This window comes from Haliotis cracherodii, unplaced genomic scaffold (genome assembly GCF_022045235.1).
Source record: "Haliotis cracherodii isolate W230 unplaced genomic scaffold, xgHalCrac1.p SCAF_19, whole genome shotgun sequence".
Lineage (NCBI taxonomy): Eukaryota > Metazoa > Mollusca > Gastropoda > Lepetellida > Haliotidae > Haliotis > Haliotis cracherodii.
The window spans coordinates 12,536,725-12,552,498 of record NW_027266274.1 but is presented as its reverse complement, the minus strand read 5'-3'; the positions used below and the strand labels follow the sequence as shown (position 1 = coordinate 12,552,498).

The 15,774-nt window shown below is 40.7% G+C and overlaps 1 protein-coding gene across 1 annotated transcript in view; it reads right to left on the bottom strand.

The window, feature by feature from the left end:
- LOC139466765 (twitchin-like) overlaps window positions 1-9,597 on the bottom strand; it is a 180,273-nt gene extending 170,676 nt beyond the window's left edge. The window contains exon 1 of the mRNA XM_071248441.1: window positions 9,447-9,597. The gene's annotated coding sequence lies outside the window, so the exon portion shown is untranslated. The remainder of the gene's footprint in view (window positions 1-9,446) is intronic.
- Between the last annotated feature and the right edge of the window lie 6,177 nt (window positions 9,598-15,774).

The window sequence follows — 15,774 nt, the reverse complement described above, 5'->3', positions numbered from 1 at the left end:
TTCTAGCCCTCCCAGCAATTCATGCATTCCTCCGAATGAGATATACATCTGCACTGGCTGCAGCTATATCTTACAGCTTCTCTCTCCTTGTACCTGCTTATAATAATTTGTTGCTCTGTCTTGACGAATCCAATGGTAATGGGATTCTTGAGAAGATTTAAAACTTGAGCACTGCTGCCGGACGTATCGCTTGACTCCATGCTTGTAGGTTTGATGTGTAGAGCTTTAGATCTAAATAATAGGCTAATTGGTCCCACCCAACACGATCATATGTGTTGCACCAAAAATCGATCATTTTTAAAGAACGATAGATAGACAAGGGAGATTAATAACCTTTGTAGAATGAAAACCTTTTGGAATACTTGTTCAGATGGATAATTGAAATTCTGATGTTATTTTACGCTTTACAGTTGTAAGAAGTATATTGTAGAATGATAAATCGAGACGGGGAGATTAATAACCTTTGGTGAATTTAAACTTTTTAGAATAATTCTTCAATTAGATAATTGAAAATATGATGTCATGACAGACAGACAGACAGACAGACATACAGACAGACAGACAGTTAGACACCTTTCCAATATCAGTGTAGATGTGCCAAGAAACTTGCTGAATCAGCACATTTCCGCTCAGTCCTATATTGGTCCAGAACGAGTCAACGATCTCCCCATGGGTACAGATTGCTTACATATTACAACCACAATGCAATTGGGCAGAGACCAAGCAAAATGGCGGTTTGGGGCATTTCCTTGTTATACTTGGCAACGATTCAATACACCAATGAAAGAGAATGGTACTAATATGAAAATTCTTTGATGTGCATCAAAGAACGAGGCATGCTGCGTTCGAGCGATAACTCCAATCAATACGCGCCTTGTACATGGAACAGTAGATACGCAGTGACGATATGATCATATCCAACGATGTACCTTTCAGGCTAACGAGGAGAGATGACTGTAGATGGTTTGGATGTTATTGTTTTAACATTATAGAATAAATATTGCTTGAGATGTGCCAACAGTGGGAATCTATGTTGTATGGCAATTCCAAGAGCTACCTGTAGGACTGTAGTTTAGCAATGAGATAAGTGTTGTTGTCAGCGAGATGCCAAAATAAATATAACTGATAATCCATGCTTACCTTTGAAGGTCTTACTGGAAGATGGTTTGCCCTTTGAATTGATGGTATGCGAGAAGGCTTTATTTGGTGGTTCATGACCAATAAATCTACTAAAAAATAACTATGAATACTTTTCGCTGGTCTCATATAACATACTACCTAGTGTTAGAAACAAATTGCCACAAGGCGCTTTCGATGTAACGATTTTGGAACGCGATACGTGATTCTTTATAGCAATTCGTATGATTTAAGACATCCAGTTTGTATTTTTATGTCAGATAACTTATAAGACGCAACTGTTACAGTATATTTCAGCATCATTTCATTTCTCCTTAACATGTAAAGAAGAATACCCATAACAGCAGAGTTTTCATATGTACTGATCAAAAGAAGTTAAAGTATACACGATTCGTTCACATTACTATAGGTAATCTCACAATATTAATAGGTAAGTGAGTGAGTGAGTGAGTTCGGTTTAACGCCGCTTTTAACAGTATTCCAGTCATATCACGGCGTGTCAGCTTAATGTGGGAGGAAAGCCCCAAGTGATGCCGGTTTTAGACGTTTACCACTTCGGTGAAACCCACGAGCACGGGTATGGTGCTGACAAACCTAGAAACAAAATCGGGGCGAACCGGGATTCGAACCAACAATCATAGGTTTCTGGCGTGACCAAGGGACGCAACTCTGCACATCGAATCGCGGCGCCTTAGACGACTGGGCCACCCGTGCCCCCTAATAGGAAAGAATCGGGTGGCCTTTAACATATTTAACATAGTTCAATGTATAACATCGTGCATTCTGAATAACAAAATGGTAGAACTCATGATGTTCTCCAGGGGCATTATCCCATTTCGTTGGGCAAAGAGAGTTTATGGCAAATGGCAACAACGAGGATTTAACCACGCGTACAACCACACGTTCAGCTAATACCTGACTTACTGCCATCATTACCCAAAATCAGTATCAGGTATGCCATATTTACTATAATAATAAGAAAGAAACGGGTGTTCTTTAACTTCTTTTGAGTAGTATATATGAACGGACGTTGACAAACATTTGGTGTAGCAGGTAAATAAAAAAAAATTCATGTTTCAAAAGTATTTTCATGAAAATGCCCATACCATTAAGACAACAATTTGTTGTTACTTCCAGATATCTAAATACCACCAACTGTCCAGCGCGCATGTGTAAATGGATATGAATAGAAAATACAACACCAGTCACAAATCTAACAATCTACAAATGTGTGAAACGCGTTAACGTGTGCGACCTTCACGTGGCAAGGTCATCACGCCAAGAAGCAAGTAACCTTTGATGATACATTATACATGCACTCTAGGTATTGAACGTACGAAAATTTCTAAGGATATATTTGCTGAAGTTCGCTATTCCTATCTGTAGACAAGGACAGGAGCATTCCACATGTCAATGACTTCCAGGACGCATGCCTCTAGTCCTCGTTCAAGCGTATAATGGTTTTGTACGTTGTCTATAGGTGGACATAAGCCAGAAATGAGGAATTGTCACGTGGTGTATCGGGTTCCATGACCCTAGCATTGACGGTGGTGTACTCCTGCGCTTGGCGCTGCATTATCAGACAATAACTTTTTCTGTATCCGAGCTTGTACTGCAATATCTAGTACAACATATTCTGGTTCCTCTGCCAGCTATTCACTGTCTCAACGGTGGTGTACTCCTGCGCTTGGTGCTGCATTATCAGACAATAACTTTTTTCTGTTTCCGAGCTTGTACTGCAATATCTAGTACAAAATACTCTGGTTCCTCTGCCAGCTATTCCCTGTCTCAATATCTGAAAGGTTCTTCTGCCAATAATCATCAAATACAGATTCGTGAATGAAGTTTTTTTAATGTATTGAGTTTCTTGAAAAAAAATGAAACTAAATGAACCAACACATATATGTTCAGTAAACTACGGTTATAAGGAACTCAATGGACTACTAATTTTAGTTCGTTATTACCGTAGTTCGTTATAAGCATATATACAGCATGACTACAGCAAATAGTCGGGACCAAAAAGTAAGTTCGTTATATCTGTCAGTTCGTTATAAGCGCGTTCGTTTTAACCGTAGTCTACTGTATGTATATCAAACCAGTACAACGCGAAACCATGATAAACCTAATGGGTTTCTCCATCTACTATCTTCCTGATACAAGTCATATGCTTCGCCGAAAAGATGAGTTGTGATTTAAAAGATTAAAAAGTTTCAGAACGTCTGATTTGAACAGGAAGATTATTCCCTAGACGAGGCCCAGTTGTGCTGAAAGATCTGTATCCATGGCCTTTGAGTTTATATTATCCATGTGGAACCGACCTCTCTGGGCACCCCGAGCTGTTGCTGTGCCAGTGCTACTTAGCATGTCCCTCAATGGTCATCAGAGAGCATTGCGAATGGTAGATCGATCAGTACAGCAATTTGTTTCTCTTCCCTCTTGCACGAAATACCAGCAAGAAGATGATGAATTCCTCTAGACACATGTATGTGGAGTGTTTGACCATTCACTAAAAGCTCTGAGCAGCAGGGGGTCAAGTCTGGGTAGAGGACCAACGATGGTCAAGGCGGGATCGGGTTTCTCGCTGGCCATGCTTTGCTTGACCTGCTTGCATCTGCAGATGTTTACAGCGCCCCCTGCTGGGGATGCACGTGTAATGTACATAGACTCCTAATACCATTTACATTTCGAAACTCCAACCAATGGAAGGTATGTAAGACAGATGGCTGTTTCGTAAGCGTGCATTTGGATGCTTGAGTGGGAAGGAACCAACTGATGATGTCTTCACCAAAATATTGTATTCAGAAGATCGCCTGTTTCAATATGTGTTCTCCAATAATAATATCACCTCAGTCAATACAATTTGTTTTCATATTTTCATTTTTAACCAATAAATCATGATACATCAACATTATTATTAAAATATTTTAATCATGACTTACTTTATTTTGCTTTATCCTTGTATTTAACGTATTTCATGTGTTTGTGTAAATGTAAATTGAAGCTGTGTTTAACATTGTATCTGTTCTTTAATGGAATTGCAATAAATATTATCTTATCTTATCATGGAGCACCATGGCAGAGTACATTCAACTGCTTGTACAAAACACTCCATTGGTTCACCTTATCTCCTCAATGCCAGCCACTCTAAAAGCACATTTCGGCATGAATTGATAAAACATTTTAAACATATTCAAACTATATATTTACTTACTTACTTACACGCCTAAAACGGCCCCTTCTTACAGCTAATCACCTGACATTAATGGAAAAGTAATACCCTTCGCGTGGAGGCAAATTACATCACGGCATATACGTTTAAGACTTCCAGGGTTTGACCTAAATAACAAAACGTAGTATAATGATCTGCCTTTGGTGTAAAGCCATGATTTATTACAGACAAGAAAATACGAAAACAGCCTCCATATGTTCCTGTGTTTAACATTCTCGTGGGAGATAGATAGCCTTGTATAGTATTGTCTATAGCATTGTATTGTCTATATTTTCTCCTGAGCGAGAATAAGCCATTCGAATCCTGTATTGTCACTATGGTTAAAGCATTATGGTGATAAAGTTTCAAACAGTGGGATCGGAGACCAACGATTTATCAAAATATGATATTGTTGGATTTATTCCTAAGGAAACACATACAACATATTGTGAAAAACTAATATAATCACCATTGAAGTTTACTGAAATGGCGCGAAAATGTATAAATGACTGTGGTCATCCTATTTTCAGATATACTTTTGGGATGTAATAAAGAGTAGACAGATCTATTGAACAATTAACTGTTCACAGAATGCCATTCTCAGAATTCATAACCTCACCGACAACCCTGGCACTACTTGTATATCTGTACAATGTCATAAAAAACACTTTCGGAAAGAATCACAATCAAAATTGCGATACACATGTTTATGGTTTAATTTCAATTTAGACCTTGTCCAACATCACTATCTATGAACTATAGAAGAATATACTTCTCCTGCTGTACACATTTGGAAAATAAATGTATATGTTGTGTGAGAAGGGTTTCTTCAAACATTTCCCAACCAAACCCTCCTATTTGTGAAATGTTGCTTTAATTGTGTTGGTACTGCCAAAGAAACCTGGCATATGGTACATGGTCCACGACCTACAAAACTGGAATGGTGTACTCTGGGGGCAATTAGAGAATGAGTAGCAGTGGTGTTTACCATAAATAAGAAGCTGTTGTCAGAACCTCTAGCTGAATCCAGTTCTATGTCCAGATTGTACAGATAAAGCTACCGTTCGATGACCCTTCTTGCCTCTTCTTCAATACAGCTGTAGACTGTCGGCTATATAGGTCACATTGACATACTTCAAATACCTATTTCCCTGTGTGATCCGAGTTCTAGGGCAGCCTGTTCAAAGACCTAGTTCTTTTGGATTAATGGGCACTTCTGTTTGGTATCTCTTCTGGTCCTAGCCTGAAGGAAGCAGGCAGTGGTGCACATCAATTCTGTGACCTACTCTGGTCATGATAAACTATTTATCTGTTCCATCTCTACCTGCATCAGAAGGCAACATGAGGATGCTTATATTCCCTGTTTCTTCTAATTTGACTTCAAATCTTATCACACCTTGTTCGAGTAGCAAAATTCTGCCTAATCTGGCCCTGATTTGGACCTCAAGCTTCCACATGTCATCCAAGATATGCTGACGTAGATGACCGAGAACTTATTTCACAGGACCCCAACTCAACACATGCATAGGTGACACCACACAACTAGTTTGTGATCCTGAACACATGTTTAGATTGATCAACTATTGTTATAGGCTCTCTGCCTTATATCATTCACCTGATGAAGGAGTAAGCATCTACTCCGAAACGTCGTGTTCCTCATAATAAAGAAGTTGACATCCATAAAGTATCACTTCTAAATGCCTTTCAAAGACTGTTGTGGGTGATTAACATCATGAGCATAGATCCACCTTGCATACGATGATATGCATCAACAAAGTCACCGAGCCTGTCTACCCAATCCATTTTGTCACCTCTTACGACAAGCATAGCAAATATTCTGAACCGGATTCCTCACAGGTCATTGCTGTAGAATACTGGGACATCTGCCTGAACAAATACCCAGTGGTTATGCTTAAACATGTTCTTGTGTTACTTGAAGTTGGCATCTTGAACTGTCTCTATATTAGAACTCTCATAGCATATATAGACTGAACCCTATGAGCAGGTACACTTGGTCTTGGTAAAAAAAATGAGTTACAGTAAGCATTAAGTAAGACGTCGATCTTAACATTGCCTTAATACCATTAATCTCTTCTTCCTTAGGACATGAAAGATTTCCCTTGGTTGAAAGTGCCTTCCACCTCTTTCCATACGCTTCCTAATCTCTTTTCCAGAATGAACGCTTCAAGAGATCACACTTAATAGCATGAAAGCCTACGAAGTATTCATATTAATATTCACAGCTATCCCACCTACTGACTAAACCTGTGATTGCTAAATTACAAACTGTGTTTGATCTCCCCATGCCACCAGCATTAAACATTAAACAGAAGTATGATTGGAAATAAATCTTTATGATGAAGGCAAGAACTTATCGACACATGCTGTGCTAAAAATCACCAATATGTCTGCCCGTCCAATCTTCCGCTTGTTTTCATACACAAATAACATGTTTTTAGGTGGGGTCACGTTAACCTTTCGAAGAATCCTGGAGACTTGCAATGGTAAATTTTGAACATGATTCCATCTTATCTTTCCTAATGCAAAACGTTCTAGGTAGATAGGGAGGTAATCTTGAGACCACAAGCTGTGTTAATCGACAGTTTGCCAATAATGTTTGCCACAATCTTAAGATCATCAGCTTAATCTGGGTCTTACTTCTCTTTGGATTCACTATGAAACGTATAAGATAGCATTCCTCGTCGTTCAAACGTATACCTGACAGTAATGGTTGACATTCAAAGTTTTAAGTTTCTACACAAGGGCATTTGCCTCAGATACAGAGGGTGCACGCTCGAAAACAGTAAGATGTGATGATGTGGGAGTAATTTGAAACGTGTGAGCAAAAGAAACGATCATATTTCAATCAGCATCTATGGCAAGACAGAAACATCAAATACATAATACACGTTTGTGTAATGCAACACTAGCATCGCCATCCTGTATCAGGAAGAACATACAGCACATTTTGAACCAAACCGATGCAGAAGCGCCAGTAACCTCCACAGCAACAGCTTCCATAGTGAATGTATAAGGTGATATCTGCTATAAATAACGTACCTTTTCCTGAACAAGCGTGGCGCGAAAAGTAATCCAACTGGCAAGACGGTAGAGAGACTGTGTGGGTCCCGGTTGTGGAGTCTAGAGGATACTAGAGTCATTACATAACCCGCGTGCGCACGTGCTGTGACGTCATCGTGCCATGCTCATCAGTGATTGACTTCCGGGTGGGCAGGGGGTACATCATTAGAAATGAATTAATATTATTTATCTGTTGGTGGTCTTAGATTTACCGGTATGTGGCCTTGTGGGCAGAAATTGGGATAAAACGTTTCTTTCAGAAATTGTTATTAAAAGTTATAAATGTGAAAATAAAGAAATATTGTTTTCTACTGTTATTGGTTCTGTGGCTGACATCATTGTCATCCCTACAATTACTTTAAGACATTAGAGGGTTAAATTTCACAAATTTGAAAAAGTGTTCTTCTAAGCGCCCTGAAAGCAGGACTTTCGGAGAATTGCAATAACAATAACAATGGCTTTAAATGACAGCCATGATGGATATATGATTGTTTATTTAATTATATCCCAGATATGTATATCGTATATTTCTTATCATTAGATGCCTTACATTTTACTCATTCATCTGTTATCCTTGTGTCGAAAAAAAGTTACATTCTAATCAGAAATAGGGTATCAGGAAAACGCTAGGGGCACTCATAAACTGCAATGTCAGTGGTTTTTCCTAAGATGTCGGTTTCTGTTTGACCTTGAAGGAACAGATCCAACAGGTGCTCGTTATGACGTCACGAGATTCAGATGTCAGGGACGATTATTTTGAACACACTTCTGACTGAATGTATATTTCGATCAACTCTTACTAAATATATAAATATCCAATAACTTGCCGTTTAGGTTGTATCTGTACATAATTAATATCCACATCCAAAATGGAACAAACATTCATAATTTGATCGCTATAATGTTTGTACGTTCATTTTTTATGGCCAAGCTCCATCAAGATATGTATTAAATTGTTTCAGATAAAATATGTATAACATAACCAACATTGTAAGTGAATAATGACAACAAAATAGCGGGACTTTTGTAGATAAGGGCACACCTTAGTTGTTTATTTGAAGCGAAGGAACACCATGTTAACCAACAAGGGCATCCGTTCGGCACATTCACTACACATGAAAAGACAACAAATAATTTTGAGTGTTGATAAATAGAAATTTTCAAACACCTGTAATATTTTGACGAATCCAATTGGGCAAATATTTATTTCAATTTGTAATGTTATCGTCAACTCGAAGAAGAAAACGGCAGTATAAGAAAGGGGGGAAGGTTGGAAAAACATTCTTGAGTGGTTTACCAGTTGTGCAATATATTAATCATTTGAAACTGTCAGTCTTCTGTATTCATGCATTTTTACCTTTCTCTCTCATGCACGAGAAAAGTAAAACATACTTAAGAGCACAATGTTTCCATAACACAGAGATTAACGACCATATGTAGGTAATTAAGTCATTACCCCTGAACAAGCATCTCAATTAATGGCTGACGTTGTCTAAAGTTACCTGACATCATGTTCAGATTGCCTATGAGTGAAACATAATCTCAATTTAGCTAACATAACATATAAGAAATATGACACTGTAAGATTATACTTCTGTATCATTGACCTCTTGTTTTGTCTTTTGGAGTCACGGGGGGTGAGAGAATTTGGAAGACATCAGACGGTAAATAAATCTCGTCTGTTACCCAGTATGGGTTCCACGTGGGAGCGTGCCGTGAAGGTCGAGAGGTATATATGGGGCAACGGAGATTTTGTTAGCCATCTGGGCGAATTTTGTTCAGAGAAGACATTTGGTAAAGATTGATAAAGTGTCGCCTGGTTATACTTGTCTGATAGTCGCGTGCCGGCATCCATGCGCACAGCACGGCAACGGAAGGAGTCACACACAGGGCGCTTCCGGTATGGCTAATAGCAGACGACTTTGGTTAAACTCTAATTTTGCAAATAATTTTTAATGGAATATATTTTGTTGACCCCACTGGCATACATAATGTGGAAATGTCATGAATAGTCACCTACCTAAAACACGATAGCTGCAATTCCCATAGAACAGAACTTAACAAATCTCCACGTCTTTCGTCGATCAGTCGCGAGTGTCGGCCATAGCCTCCAAAGCAAGAGATATTACAAATATGCAAAAAATCCGTTCTGAGTTTGGGAAACCGAATCTCAGCCCCACGCTCGCCATATATGTAACAAGCACTCCCTGCAGCACTGATCAATAAAAAGACAGGGCATAGCACCCCGCTTCCATATAAAGAGAAGGCCTCGGCCAATAGCGAGAGATAACAGCGCGCAAGGAGGGGCAAGCTTAGACACACATGTGCAGCGCAGTGCTCATCTCTACCGACTAGGGACACGAGGTGTTCCATGAGAAACAACTACAGCGCATTGGAGTTTGGAAAGAACTGCTGACGGACGTAGCGAGACGAGATGGATCGAGCAGACGACACTCTTGCGCTTTGGAAGGATCTGTTTACACTTGCGCGTGTACCGAAACCTCTTCCGTTAAATATTCGCCAGACTCTGTTTGTAATAGCCCTCTCAGCATCGTACGGTTGTCTGTTTAAAAACTACTTGATTTGGGTCACTGGAAACGATATTCTTGGATAGCCCTGTACAGACCGGTGTTAAAGTTTGTAAGATGCCAGAGCAAGTTTTGGAGACCCAATATACCCCCGTGACAGACAAAACAAACATGTTAAGGGTTCAAATAAAATCACAGACCAGGATTCTCTAAGAAACGTCTTCATTGCCAATTCCCCTCCCCTCCCTTCCAAACCCCCACCCCCACCCCCACTACTGTCGTCTCTTCAACAGAAATAAAGAAACGAAGATAATATTTCACTGACAAAAACTCATTATCTGTGACGTTATGTAAAGCTCGGAAATGCGCTTGTCAGTCGTGATAAGTGTTCATAATACGTGTCTTCCCGTATTCTCACTGCAAATAATTAACCAGGCAGACTAGCTAATTGTTCATGTCTTATATCCCGACTGTATATAATCATATTTCCAAATCTTGTGCAAGTCTTTAATCTACCTGTATTTCAAATGATTTTTTTAAAAGTCACCCTTGATATATTTGTTGACTTTTGTCAATCTGGTGTTCAAATTAAAGAGAACCACTCTCTCGCAACGTTGATTAAATTACGTTTAATCACACCTATATTTCCTTACATGTAAAGCGTTTATGGTTGTGGTGATGAGTGATGTTGGCTGACGATCTAAGCAGCAGGATAGAATGATTTAAGGGCTACTATTAGTCTATTAGACTGTCTCACAGTCCCTGAACCATTATATTTCCCCTACCACCCACAGCCCTTACTTCAATGCTGAAGCAAGTCTACATTTTCCATAGATTCACTGGGGCTCCTTTTCAATTTAAATGTATTAATTTTGCTCTTTTCTATCAAAATCATATATTTCCAGCGACTAAGCTCATTCGTTAGCCTGACTAGTTACAAGCATATGAAACATTTCCAACGCAGACTTCGTCAAAATTCGGGTACATGGGTGAGCGTTCGCCTGTGTAAAAAGAATGAATATTAAACGAATAACTACATCACGCCTATTTAAAGTGGAAATGCAGGATAACGCCAACCATAAATTTTATGTGGAAAGCGGACTTGCTTGAACAGTTTTTTAAGTCAGTCGTTAGATGCTTCGACAAAATCGTTTGAGACGAGAGGGTATGTAATTCATTCATTTACAAGCTTACTTTGAGCTCACGCGTTTCGAGAGAAACGTATTCAAGTTTGCGTAAGTTTGAGTTGTGTTTAGCTCCGTTTTCAATAGTATTTAAGTTGTGCCCAGGTTTCCGAGAGACGTTGTATTTCAACGTCATAGACTGCGGTGTCCTCCATGGCGGGTAGACAATCGAACATGATTTGTTTGTTTGTTTGTTTAACGCCGCAATATTCCATTTTTATGGCGGCGATTGTACATAATCCAGGGCAATCCAGTGAGTGATATCATGAGCATCGATCCACGCAGTTGGGATCGATGACATGCATCAATCAAGTCAGCGAATCTGACCACCCGATCCCGTTAGTTTCCTCTCACGACATGCATAGTCACCTTTTACGGCAAGCATGGGTTGCTGAAGACCTATTCGACCCCGGATCTTCATGGGTTCCGATGATTAAAGATGTGAACACGTTGGCTATCCTTTCTAATAATAATAATAATTATAATAATAATAATAAAAAAGAAGAAGAATAATGGGAACTTGTATTCGCATCATGATCTCGATATATATGATTTGTTTGTTTGTTTGTTTGTTGTTTAACGCCGCACATAGCAGTATCCCAGCTATATGACGCCGGTCTGTAAATAATCGAGTCGAGACCAGACAATCCAGTGATTGACATCATGCACATTGTTCTACTCAATTGGATATACGATGACATGCACCATCCAAGTTAGCGAGCTTGACCACCCGATCGTGTTAGGCGCCTGTTGCGACATGCATGGATTACATTATATATGAAGAAACAAGAAACGGATCAACGCGTATTTGTTTAAAACAGAGAGTGCAAAAACTGTTGTCCACACGCCCGCCATGTTTATTCATCTCTGGAGTGGTCTCGTGTCTCATGAGAATCAACGAGATAACGTATGACATTATCTTTACCTTTTTCATGATAATTGTATGGTGCAAGACGTAGTCGTTCATTCTAAGTAAAACACGTATTTCCACCTCACCAATACATCACACTGAAACAAGAATCTCCATGTCTTCTGAATGATTACATCAACGGTCATCACATGTTTACTTTGAAATGTTATATCATCGTCTAAGTATATGGAGCGGGTAGTTGGTAATTGCGCCATGACCACATCAGACGGTGCAATTACATTAGTAGTAGTGATCAGCTTTGTAATATTACCTAATACACCGGAAAGACTGTGTAATTAGCGGCACAGTTCGGTCGCACCATGCCCTGTTCCGCACTGGCGGTAGTGCTGTTGAGCTGACCCGCCATGTTATGCATTAACGGTAGTGCTTTAGTCGAGCTGCCTCGCCATGTAATGCTTTAGTCGAGCTGCCTCGCCATGTAATGCATTTACGGTAGTGCTGTACTCGAGTTGCCTTGCCATGTGACGCATTAACGGTAGTGCTGTAGTCGAGCTGCCCCACCATTTGACGCATTAGCGGTAGGTCTGTAGTCGAGTTGCCTTGCCATGTGACGCATTAACGGTAGTGCTGTAGTCGAGCTGCCCCACCATTTGATGCATTAGCGGTAGGTCTGTAGTCGAGTTGCCTTGCCATGTGACGCATTAACGGTAGTGCTGTAGTCGAGCTGCCCCACCATTTGACGCATTAGCGGTAGTGCTGTAGTCGAGTTGCCCTGTCATGTGACGCATTAACGGTAGTGCTGTAGTCGAGTTGCCCTGTCATGTGACGCATTAACGGTAGTGCTGCAGTCGAGTTGCCCTGTCATGTGACGCATTAACGGTAGTGCTGTAGTCGAGTTGCCCCACCATGTGACGCATTAACGGTAGTTGTGTAGTCGAGCTGCCCCACCATTTGATGCATTAACGGTAGTGCTGCAGTCGAGTTGCCCTGTCATGTGACGCATTAACGGTAGTTGTGTAGTCGAGCTGCCCCACCATTTGATGCATTAACAATGACTATCAATTTTGCCAGACGAGGCATCAACCTTGACCTTTTGTCAATGTCTGTGCTTGACTTATGTCTAGATATGAAACTCACAGGAAATGTATATTTGATGGTGATGTGAGTGAATGAGTCAGCTTGGTTTTAAATGCATTTAGCAACATTCCAGCAATATCACGGCGGGGAACACCAGAAATGGGCTTCACACATTGTACCCATGTTGGGAATCGAACCCGGGTCTTCGGCGTGACGAGTGAACGCTTTAACCACTAGGCTACCTGACCGCCCCTGATAGTGATGTATCTGATACGGACATCATTGTTTGCATCATTTCGGCAACTGTTTCAGCTAAGTAACGTTTTGATAACGTTAGTAATATTTTGTTCAAACCCAATTATCAAGTTAATTCTTTCTTTTGCCCGACAGTTTATAACACAACGACATCCCTCGCAATCAAACGAAACCTGGAGCTAAGACAAAATACATAATTTCTTCATGATTATCTCGCAGCCACAGTGTTGTTTAATTCGCTAACCAAGCCATCTTTCCACCCTTGCCGAACTAGGATGCAATTTCGTGGTTCGATGACGGGTTATGTTCCTTCTATGCCCCTCCTATTGGCAATCAAACTCCACCCCTGTATATATCACTTGCACTTGATTTAAACAATATGGCGTCGCCTAGTCAAGACAATATATGATCGATAATCAAGATCTTTATTGTAATAAAATGGGCTTTACCTCGCGAAGTGCATCATATCACTTGAGCACCTTAATTAAAAACCTGACAAGATTTAGAAAACATCTGTCGACGCCCATTTGACGACACACGGGCTCTGCAAATCTTGCAATCGACACGGCAGTCGCCATGTTGTTTATGAACTGAATGTCAATTTCGTTCCGCGATTTTGATTGGACTATGTTTAGACTTGAAAATATTACTTCATCATTCCAGCCAAATTCGGCAAGGGTGGAAACTGGGCTTTTATAGACAGTTAAGTCACTAGCCTCTGGAATATGTAATCTAGCTTGTTCTCAACGTACTAGGATCATACCTCTGAATGCCCTGAAAACAGGTACCTGTCCGTTCTGTCCACTCTGTGGCCTATGAACAACAGGCCGCCTCCGTGGTCTAATGGTAGAGCGTCCGCCCGGAGAGCGGAAGGTCCGGGGTTCGCTCCGCGTCCTACCAAAAGACGTTAAAAGATGGTACTTGTTGTTACCCTGTCTGGCCCTCGGCATAAAGGGGCTAAAACAAGGACTGGTCGACTCGGAGTTAGTATACTGTGTCTGAGTGGGATATCCATGTTAAACTGCGGCATGGTATCTCAGTGACCTAGCACTATAAATCGGCATCAGTCCACACAAACATACATGCACGTCGCTATATAACTGCAATAATCTTGGACGCGACGTTAAACCCAATTTCACCTCACCTATGAACAACAACCCTGAAGGGACCAGACAAGCAAGGGATATATTCGACCGCACTGTTGTGATATAACTACACAACTGTTTATACAACTGCAGAGACTAAAGGTGGATTGTTTGTTCTTTAACGCCACATTCATCTGGACAAGACTATCAAGTGATTGACGTCATGAGCATCTATCTACGCAGTTGGGATACGATAACATCAACTAAGTCAGCGAGCCTGACCACCCTGTCCCGTTAGTCACCTCTTACGACAAGCATAGTCACCTCTTACGACAAGCATAGTCGCCTGTTACGACAAGCATAGTCGCCTGTTACTACAAGCATAGTCGCCTGTTACGACAAGCATAATCGCCTGTTGCGACAAGCATAGTCACCTCTTACGACAAGCATAGTCGCCTGTTACGACAAGCATAGTCGCCTGTTACGACAAGCATAGTCGCCTGTTACGACAAGCATAATCGCCTGTTACGACAAGCATAGTCGCCTCTTACGACAAGCATAGTCGCCTGTTAGGACAAGCATAATCGCCTGTTACGACAAGATTAGTCGCCTCTTACGACAAGCATAGTCGCCTCTTACGACAAGCATAGTCGCCTCTTACGACAAGCATAGTCGCCTCTTACGACAAGCATGGGTTTTTGATGACCTATTCTGCATGGGATTCATAGACTAAAGCCTAGACTTTGAAAGTATATAATGTTGATAGAACAAACAACATTTAAATTGAAAAGGAGCCTCATTGAGACGGGACATTCAGACCCTGTGGAAAATCTAGACTTGCTTCATTTGGAGTTACAGCATTTCCGTAAGGGCTGGCGGAAAGGGAAAATAATATGAGTTAAGGACTGTGAGACAGAATAACAACTGCTCAGTCTGACACGTTGTATCCATATGTAAAATGTGAACCCGGGCCTTCAGTGGGCAAACAAGCACCTTACCCACGGGGCTACCGACAGCCCCACAGACATGGGAAGGACTGAATATCACATTAGTGGCATATTTTGGTCGCTAGAAGAATTCTAGGAAAGTCTGGAGTATTCTCTCGCCATGTTCGACTTCATTAACTTGGAACTTTTTACAGCGCCTATATACCTGCCAACGGGACTAGACGAGAAAGCCGTAAGTCGAACATGCACGCACAAGACACGTCCTTCAGAACCATATACCTCAGCAGACATCGCGGAACATCGGAAACTCCCGTTCCGTATGTCAACAAACTATGCTCGCTCAGCACTCGGAGATTACGTGGGGTAATAGACCATTCGGAACGTCATAGTGTATTTTGTTT